Genomic DNA, 10,771 nt, shown 5'->3' on the forward strand with positions numbered 1-10,771 from the left:
AGATACTGCAATTTGCTGGTAAACATGAGGAGAGTGAGCATCAACAAAGACAATGAAGAGTTAATTGAGAAACTGGCTGATGCTTTACCACACGAAACATGGGGAACATATTTGATGATGCTAAGGAACAAGAAAGGTTTTAGTAATTTGACACTTAGCAAATTCATTGAAAAGATTGAGGCACAGGAGATGGAACAGATAAAAATTTCAAGAATGTAAGTGTTTGATGGTGAACAAGACATCAGTCTGTATTACAAAGAAGGGTTGAATGATAAAACAACCAACTTGTCACCAAAAGTTGAAACTGCATTCAACGCAAAGAACTCATCTGGAAGTTCATCTAAAGGATCAAACAGCAACACAAGTTTCTCATCATTTGCATCATTTGATCCGAATGTTTCAACAACAAGAAATGGCAAAAAGCTTCAATGCAACATTGTGTTGAATATTGAAAATGATCAGGAATATTCTGAAGAATAAGCAAAAAGCCATATGTCTTTGTTGGGAACTGTTTTAGAATCTTATGGTAGTTTTGTTGCAGGTCGAATCGGGAATCCAATGTTGACTAAGGAGGATTACGACCAGATCGATGCTGAAGAGATGGAGCTGATGGACATAAAATGGTGCTTAGCAAGTGTATTCAGGAGAGCTGAGAAATTCAAGAAAATCACTCGAAGAGATGATATTCGTGAGGCTAATGTTTCTACTTTGGGTTTTGACAAATCTAAAGTAACTTGTTTTCGCTGCAGGGAAAAGGACACTTCAAGAGAGAGTGCACGAATCGCGAAGCAAGTGGAGCTCAAAATCCGTTCAACAACAATGATTACTATCGAAAGGCTATCTACCATCAAGTTGCTCAACAACCAAATCAACATCAGGCACAGACAGCACATGGAAGAAATGTGATTGAAGATTCTTCAAAAAGAGCTTATGTAGTGAATCAAGATGAGAAAAAGTCATCAACAGATTTCAACTGGGATAAATATATTTCAGCTGATGGTAAAGCATTGGTAATAGATCAAGATGATGAGAAGATGCCTGAAGGTTTTACCTGGGAGAACTTCAGCTGGGATGACTATTGTCCAGACAAAGAAATGTTAAAAGCTCACACAACGTTTGTTGCTCGAATTAAAGAAGATAGTGATGAAGATGTAACAGAGTATTATGCTAAACAAATGAGAGATCACTTGAAGATGATGGCTGAAAGTGATAGTGAAGATGAAATAGTTAAGCAGAAAAAGAAAAAGGTAAAAACACCGGTTAGCAGTGATGATGAAGATGTTCCTATGGTCCGAAGAAAAGTGAAAGATGTTCCAAAGTTTAAGATTAATGAAGATGTTATTGCAAAAGAGATTCCAGTGAATTGTGAAACCTGTGAAATCATGAAGAAGAAAAATAGTGAGTTGGTCAACAACATGAACAGGTTGAAGGAATCATATGATGTTTTCAACAAAGCAATGAATATGTAGAATGATTCCAATGAAGAACAAGCAACAGCAATGAAGACACTTCAAGGAGCTTTCATGATCAAACAGAAAGTTGTGAACAACTACATCGAGAAGTGTGCTGCTCTTGAACAGAAACAGGAATTGCAAAGAATTGAGACTGAGAGAGTAAATCGTTTGTTGAAAAGTTACTCATGTACTTCTTATGTCATTGATAGGATTTATCCAACAGTTTGAAGGTTTGAAGGCATTTGAAGATGATGAAGTAACTGAAGAACATAAGGTTTCTGAAGAAAAGACTCCTGAGGAGAAAGTTGAAAAGAAGAAAGACACAAAGAAAAAGACTGACAAAAAGGATTCTGGTAAGAAACAAGGCATCAGTTACAACAAGTGTCCACCCCCATTGGAAAATGGATATTTACCCAGAAATCCAAATTCTGAAAGAGTAAAAAAGGCTACAAACTTACAATGGGAGTCAGAGTCCTCAGTCAATTTGCCAGAAAGTATTGATGTCACGTTTACATCGTCAGACACTGATCAACAATCTCAATTGATGAAAAAAGTGGTGGATCATGTGTTAGATAACGATGAAACTGAGGAGTCAAAGTTGGAGTCAATGTCAGAGTCAAAGTCTGAGTCCAGCACTCCGGGTCAAAATGAAAAACAGGGCAAAAGAGTTTATGATAAAGATTTCCTGTTATCAAAATCTAATTTGAATGATGAAAAATTTAAAGTAGCTTATACTTTAAATGATTCGGACAAATTATATTCTGATGAGGAATTTCCAGTAAGAGGTGTCAAAACTGAATTGATCAAAAAGGTTTTCAAACTAACAGAAATTAATATTTCTGAAATAAAAGATTTAAATCTTACTGAAAAACCTAAAACATACACCTCAAGAGTGCAACAAAGATTAAACAAGAAAAAGGGTTACGGTTTTACTCCAACAGAAAAACAGAAAAATGAAAAATATGTTCGAGATTTTAAATCAAAGATGACATTTGTTTCAGGTACATCTTCTGAAGAAGAGAAAGAACGATTGTTCAGAAAACAGTCAAACAAAGAATTTCTTGCGAAGAAACAAGAAGAAATGCAGACTGTAAATCAGAAGAAGGGAACTCGAACCTGTTTTAAGTGTGGTAAAAGTGGTCATATTGCCATGAACTGTTCACAGGCAATTCAAACCAACAGGGAGTTTCTAAACTGAAAGAAAAAGTGGTTGAGTTTGAACCACCAATTGATAGAACAAAATTATTAAAAAATTCAAAATTTGAAATTGGTGAGCGTTCAAACAGGTTTTACAAAAAGAGAGCTAAATCAGACAACCAGAAATGGGTTGTTAAGAAGTCTGGTGATAGTTCTAGCGATGATTCTGACAAGTCAAAATCAGAGGAGCCACAGGTCGAGGAAAATGGTGAAGAATCAGTACCGACTGTGGATGATGAGAATTTTCCACCACTTCGGGCAGAAAATTTTAAGAAGAAAATTGGAAAAGTTGAAATTTCTAACCAACTTTATTCTGATAAGCAGGTTTTTGATGTTGAGAAGGCCTTTAACCCCAAGGTAAAGCATATCTTTGGTAAAATGATTGATCGAAAAGTCAAAGGGGTTAAAGAGTTCTACGAGAAGAAGATGGGAGGTAAGAAACCGAGTGTTGATAGCTCGGTAACACCCAAGGCTGGTCAGGCTTGGGTGGATATTTTTGAATAGAAAAACCTGATTTGCCGGAGTTCCCAGGTTGGTAAGAGTGGAACATGAATCGGCATCATTCTTTGTATTTGATTGTTTTACATACAAGTGGTACAGAGGTTGGTTCTTTAAAAGTGATTAATCAAGGTCATTAAGTTGAACTTGATGTAATCTTTATACAAATGGTTGAAAACAAGATGATGATTTGATCCCCGAACTTACAAGTAGTAAAATCAACCACTACTAGAAAATACACTCCTCTTGACACGCGAACAATGACACACGCATATTTTATGACATTCAAAAGCGTATGTCAAGAAAAAAATGTCATGGTTTACAAAATTTAATAAATCTATGACATTATGTTTTGTGTGTCATATTTTTAGCGTCATAAATAAAACTAGATTTATCTTGACACGCAAAAAATGACACACACTCATTTTATGACATTCGAAAGTGTCTGTCAAGAAAAAAATGTCATGATTTTACAAAATTTATGACACACTTTTTGTGCGTCATCATTTTAGCGTCATTAAAAACAAGATCTATCTTGACACGCGATTAATGACACACGCTTATTTTATGACATTTAAATGCGTGTCAAGAAAAAAATGTCATGGTTGTACAAAATTTAATAAATTTATGAAACTGTTTTTGTATGTCATCTTTTTAGCGTTATAAAAAAACATTATATAAACATAAGGGTTAATTTCCTATAGTTGTTATTGTTTATGTAATATGAACATCATGGTTAGTTTCCAATAGCAAATTATGGGAAAAACTTGAAAACTATTAGAGAGAAAATAAAAAAAAATATATTATTATTAATTCAAATTTACTAAAAGGTTATTATCCTTATCTAACTTATATTTAGTTAAACTGTTGTTTAATAGGAAAAAACTTGAAAAATAAGATAAGGAGATTATTAATTCAAAAGTTGATAAAAAAGTTATTATCTTTATCTAAATTATATTTAGTTAAATTATTATTTAATAGGATAGATAGGGTGGGGTTCAAGAGTGAACACTAGTGTATTTGCGAACTGAGTTAACAAATCTTGACCATTGATTTACACACGTGTATAACTACGATTTCATCATCAATTCATAAAATACACTAGTGCTATAAATTATGTGGAGGGCTTAGATGCTTCAGCTACACATATTGTAAATATGTTGTTCAACGAGTGAGATGATAGTAAGTTTCAGTCACCATGTCCATAAGCTTTGATAAATATCTATTGGCATACTATTTTTAGTTATTAGTTTATGGTAAGCACATTATTAACTAGAATATGAGTCTCACTACAAGAAAAAACACCTATAGGGACGACACCTATAGTTACGTTTACATACATTTTTTTTTTAATTTTATAGAAAACATTTTTTAAAAATATTAAAGTATATAAAGTAATATATTTATTTTTTTATTTTAGTAATTTCCTTCAAAACTGATATTTGCAGTTTAATAGATTATATTGGGACTTAATGGATCAAAACGGATAATACTAGATCATATTTTTTTTGGGTAAAGGGTTACCCCAGGATAATACTAGATCATATATGTCTTAATAGACCATATTCGGCCTTAATGGATCACAATCAACAATAGTAGATCAGACACGTCTTAATGGACCATGTTGAGTCTTAGTGGATCACAAGGGACAATAATTTATCAGACATGTCTCAATCGACCATATTGGGCCTTAATGGATCACAATGGACAATAGTTAATTACGTACGTCTTAATGGACCATTTTGACGCTTAATAGATCACAATGGACGATAGTAGAATACACATGTCTTAATGGACTATACTGGGCTTTGGTGGATCACGATGGACAATAGTAGGTCATACATGTCTTAATGGATCATATTGCGCCTTAATGGATCACAATGGACAATAGTAGATCATACATGTCTAAATGAACCATACTGGCCTTAATAGATCACAATGGAGAATACTAGGTCGTACATGTCTTAAAGGACCATATTGGGTCTTAATATATAACAATGTAAAATATTAGATCATAATGCCTTAATGTGTCACATTAGGCTTTAGTGAATCAATATGTAAAATAGTAGATTATACATGTATTAATGGACCATATTTAACCTTAAAGGATCACAACAGACTAGGGATGAACAAATGGTACTGGTACCGGTACCGAATTTACTGAACCGGGTACATTTTCGGTACCGATTCGGTACCAACTTTTGACATTTTCGGTACCGGTCCTGTACGGTACCGGTATTTACTTTTGAAGATTTTCGGTGGACTGGTTCGGTACCGAGCTCATCCCCACAACAGACTATACTATGTTATGTATTATACTATACTATGTTATGTATTATACTGGACTGTACTATAATATGTTGTATAGTATAGAATATAGTATTCAATTTCTATAATTTTCTTAAAAAAGGTAGTTCGATTTTAATATTATTTTTAAAGTTATATTAAAAACCAAAATTATAAATTCATTCTCAATTAGGATGTCCGGGGCACTTAGCGGGGAGGCGTGCGGTGAGCCAAGTCCCTGAGCGGGAACACCACCGCCATCAAATCAGGGAGGCTAATCGGGGAGCGGGAGCGGGGAGAGTTCACCGATGAGATTTGTATATATTTGAGTTTTTTTTTCCTTGTGATAATCTAATATACATGCTGAGTTTGTGAGTTAATTTTTGAGACCTGTTACACTTTCAAATATGAAGAAGAAGAAGAACAAATATGAAGAAGAAGAAGAAGGGGAGTAGGAAGAAAGAAGAAAAAGAAAAATAATGAAATGTTCTATAATTTTTTTTATTACTTTTAAAAGAGTGAATTTCAAGTTTTGTCCTTTATCTTTATATCAAATTTCAGGCGTTGTCGTTTATGTTTAAAATTGACGAGTTTTGTCCTTTATGTATCAGATTGTTGCACGGTTTGTCCTTTGGCCCTAACCCAGTTGGTTTTTTCTGTTAAATCAGAACATGTGCAATGCACATGAGGGTAGTTTTGTCTTTTTACCCTATTATTTTAAAAAAACTATTTAAAAGAATATATATATATATATATATATAAGATATCATCATCAGCTCATTTCATTTCTTCCTCTCTACCATCACAGCTACCATCTCCTCTTCCACCACCACCACCGTAACCGCCTTCAAGCACCACCACCCCAACCTCCTTCCACCACTCATCCTCTCTCTGCCTCTCTCTCTCTCTCTACACTACCCCGCCCCCACAGCCGGAGATCCGCCTTCAAGCACCCCCACAGCTGGAGATCCGCCTTCAAGCACCACTACACCACCCACACAGCACCACCGCACCACCTGTTCACCACCACACCTTCAGATGGTGAGTTTTGGGTTTGAAACACACACTTTCTATCTCTCCTCTCTCTCTAGATCTCCTACACCACCACCACCTGATGCCACCCACCCCCACATCAACATCGCACTACCTCCACACTACCAACTGCCACCACGTCTGGGTTAGATCCAGACGCACTTCAGAATCATTTGCAATGAAAAAACGGTTTGGTAGCCATGAGTCAAGCCATGGTTCCAATCATCATCTTCCCCAAAATATGAACCCTAATTCGCCCCTTTCGATTTCACGTCAAATTCGAGTTCCATGATCACATTTTATGGATAAAACCTTAGGGCTTTTGATTGGAAAATGAAAACGAGTAGAATGGTGGCTAGCTCACCTCAAATCGGTGCACTAATTATGATGGTTTCTTGCCAGAAAAGCTTGCAACGGCGGCGGTAATGGTAGTCGTTGGGAGCTACGGTGGTGGAGAGTTAGGGATTGTTAGAAATTAAAAAGAGGGTTTTCGTGTACGAATGAAGATGGGGGTTGAAGGTTGACGATGGAGATTCAATTATGATGCATCTCTCTGCCTTTCGCTTCTAAACGGTATCTTTTGTTTGGATTTGTTGTGTTCTGTTGGTTTGGTGAAGATAGATCCAATATTGACTTTTTTGTTGTTGAATATTAATGTTAATTCAAAGTATGAAATATGGATGATTCAGTTGGTGATACAACAAGATGTTGTTGCAGGTGATGAGGGCTTTTATTGGGCTTCTCTGATATTGAGAGCAGTGGTTGTTGATGGTGACAATGGTGGTGTGGCGGTGATATTAAGAGTGGTGGTGGAGAGAGGTAGAGAGAGAGAGAGAGGGCAGCGAGATGGAGGAGTAGAGAGAGAAAGGGTTTTGTTTTTTTATATATTCATTTGTTTTATGTTTTATTAGTTTTCTAATTTTTGTTTGTTACTTTTTTAAATAAATTAGTTAAAAGACTAAACTACCCTTGTGTTATCTGATTTAACAGAAAAAATTAATTGAGTTAAGGCTAAAGGACAAACCGTGCAACAATCTGATACATAAAGGACAAAACTCGTCAATTTTAAACATAAAGGACAGCGCCTGAAATTTGATATAAAGATAAAGGACAAAACTTGAAATTCACTCCTTTTAAAAATACCCTTCAAATTTGTTTTTAATTAAATGAACTGTTCTATTTTTATTTTTATTTAGTTTTAATTTATTTAAATTATGTTTTACTTTTATAAAAATATTTATATAAAAAAAAACAAGTACCCCAAGAGAGGAGTGCGGCCATCAAATTGAGGGTATGGGCGACGTTAAGGGAGGAGTTGACGTGGCGCGTGGTGATTGGGTGTGTGTAAGAGAGGAGTGCCCCTCTCACCCTTGGAATTTCACATTCCATCTCAAAACTATTTCCCTCCCATAAGTAATTCAGAATTCACTTTCCCGCTCACCCAAATCTTCTCCTTCAGCCACGATCCGCTCTCCTATATGGAGCTCACCAAATTTGTTAACCCTAAATTCAGAATTTTGTATTCACGGCATAAAATACAAACCTCAACAACACCAAATTGAGTTCACCCTTTCCAAAATCGACTCGCTTTTCATGTTAAACGGTGATGGCCTCATCTTTCTTACATTCTTCAAGGGGTGATGGGTATGTATGTTGAACCGACCATAGGGAAATCTTCGATAAGAAATTCACCGGTCTTCGAGTTATATGGTTTATTAGGTTATCATCAAGATCCACCACATGTGAATGCCGCCGCAGAGACGGTTGAAGGCAAGAATTGATTGTCCGTCACCTAAATCTATCGCTCCTCCGTCGCAGCCGTCTCCTCCACCGCCTTTCGTCGTACAGCCACCAGATCTGAGGCTAGGTTTTCAAGGGAGTGAGGAAAATCCTGAACCAGAGATTCAGAAGCAGACTGGATTCGTTACGCGATCGAGTTTCTGGCAAGGTCCGGTATCAGGTGGAAGAACGGAGGCCAAAATCGGGCGGTGGATATGAGGTGATGAATCGGCCTAGATCTAGTGGTTCAAATTGTCCGTTTTCGAGTGGATGATTAGGTATGCGGTTTAATTAATGTGTTTATAGATTTGGAGTTGAGTTACGAGGAGCTGGTTTTGATTTTGATGTGATAAGTTAGAAGATTATGTGATGTAAGGATGTTAACTAATGTCTTGTTGGATTAAATTAGTATGAGACGCGAATAAAGTGATTATGTGATGTAGGGATGTTAATTGGTGTATTGCTTGATTGTCTTATTGTTATGAGAATATTTGCAGGCTTAATTTAGACAGATTTGTGTTATGGATAGTTGGCTTTACGAGGTGTTTGGATACACAACTGATTTAGAGAGATTTGTGTTTTCAATATCTGTTCTATGAATTGGTATAATAATTGCTTTGATGTGGGTTGGAGAAATTTTCATGGCTTTTGTTGCTTATTCCCTATTGGCCTGTCATCGTTGCTGTTTTTTTCCTTTGTAGTGTACAAGTGATGTGAGTAATGGCTAAATCATGTAAACAAAGTTACCACATACTATTGTCTAATTAATATTATACTCATTTAGGATGTCTACGTGATCTACAACTTTTGATTAGAATTCATTTTTGATTTTTTAACTTTTGAATTTATTTATTACTCTGAATCTTTACTTTTGTGTTTACTTTATTTTTTATAACCTTTTGGCTTTTGGGATTGATTGTGAATGTATGGATGTATAATTAATAGCCTGTTGTCATATTAGTTTTTGATTAGTTTGTTGCAAGTTTGTAACTCTATTATTTTGAAACTGCAGGTTTAATTCGATGGAGTCAAAAGAGGAAGCACATAGTGATGATGGATCTTACGAGTTGGTGAAAGAAGATCCAAACATGGTAAATTTAGGCATATTTTTATTGTGAAGTGATGCAAGAACAAGAAGAGAACCAGATGCTAAATTTTTTATGCAATTTTACAATTTAATTTATACTTTATACATTTCTTTCACAGATACGAAGAAAGACACCGTGTCATCATCAATAAGGTACTAATTTATTAAAAAATATAATAAATATTGCTTCAATTCATAAAATTATGTTAGTGTGCTGAGATATGAGATACACCATGTCACATTACGAAATATTGCTTCAATTTATAAGAAAATGTATTGCTTAGGTGGTGCCATGATATTGGTCGTGAGCATGCTGCAAATAATCCTCGACTAAGTAAAAACCGTTTTCCAGGTACATATTTTTAGATCTTTGTTTTGTTCTAATTAATGGAAGCTTTCAACAATATCTACTTTGATCTTTTCCTTTTTTTAGGTCATGATGAGATTGGGCAAAACAACGTTACTCTTGTTATACGCGATAAAACAAGAGTAAGTGGGATAAAACAAATTGTCATGTTTCGATTTATTAGTTTTTTTTTCCTTATTGATGAATTGACCAGATTGAAGGTGTTGTTCTTTCTAGCTACGAAGAGAAGAACAATTCACAGAACATGTAGAGTACATGTTTTTTAAACAAAATATTATGACGGACACATAGACCTTAAAAGATAAATAGGCCTCATTTTATGTAGTTTTTTCTTCATACCCTTTTGACTGATGAAAGTGTGGATGGAATTGAGTTTTTTTTTTTCATTTTGTAGGTGAAAATGATGGAAGTGAGTAGGAAATCCGGGCATGCTACACAAGCAAATGGTGAAGGATAGTTAGTGTTCACTCACGTAGTTTAATGGAGTATTGTATTTCTCTTAGTGTATTTTTTTTTTTGTTTTTTGAAATATTGCATGAGATATTGGTTTGTTAGTATCAACATTTATGAAATCTATTGTTAATTTTTAAATGTTTGTTATTATTTTTTGAAATATTGCATGAACCGGAGTGATTGGATATATATTATTCTCTAGTATGAGACAATTATCATTTAATAAGAAATATGGTAATTCTAAAAAAAATATATTTTTTTAAAAAATACCTTAAACCATGACGCGCATCTAAGCGTGTCATCATATTTATGACAAGGTCTTCCTTGACATGCATTGCATGTCATAAATGTGTGTCATCAATGTACGTCGTCATGAATGTGTGTCATTAAATAAGTGTCATGAATGTGTGTCATAAAATGAGTGTCATGAATGTGTGTCATAAAATGAGTGTCATAAATGTGTGTCATGAATGCGTGTCATTAAATGTGTGTCATAAAAACATGACACACAAATGTATGTCATGTTAATTTTATGACTACTCAATCAACGACACGCTTTTGCGTGTCATAATTACCATTTTATGACGTGCAATGTGCGTCAAGAAATGTGTATTTTCT

General features: G+C 34.9%; 1 long non-coding RNA gene across 1 annotated transcript; it reads left to right on the forward strand.

The window, feature by feature from the left end:
* Positions 1-7,882: 7,882 nt before the first annotated feature.
* Positions 7,883-10,291, forward strand: LOC110873464. Its single transcript, XR_002555149.2, has 6 exons — positions 7,883-8,524; positions 9,259-9,337; positions 9,453-9,486; positions 9,618-9,685; positions 9,767-9,822; positions 10,095-10,291. It is a non-coding gene; the product is annotated as an uncharacterized LOC110873464 (long non-coding RNA).
* Positions 10,292-10,771: the final 480 nt, after the last annotated feature.

This window comes from Helianthus annuus, chromosome 8, assembly GCF_002127325.2.
Source record: "Helianthus annuus cultivar XRQ/B chromosome 8, HanXRQr2.0-SUNRISE, whole genome shotgun sequence".
NCBI lineage: Eukaryota > Viridiplantae > Streptophyta > Magnoliopsida > Asterales > Asteraceae > Helianthus > Helianthus annuus.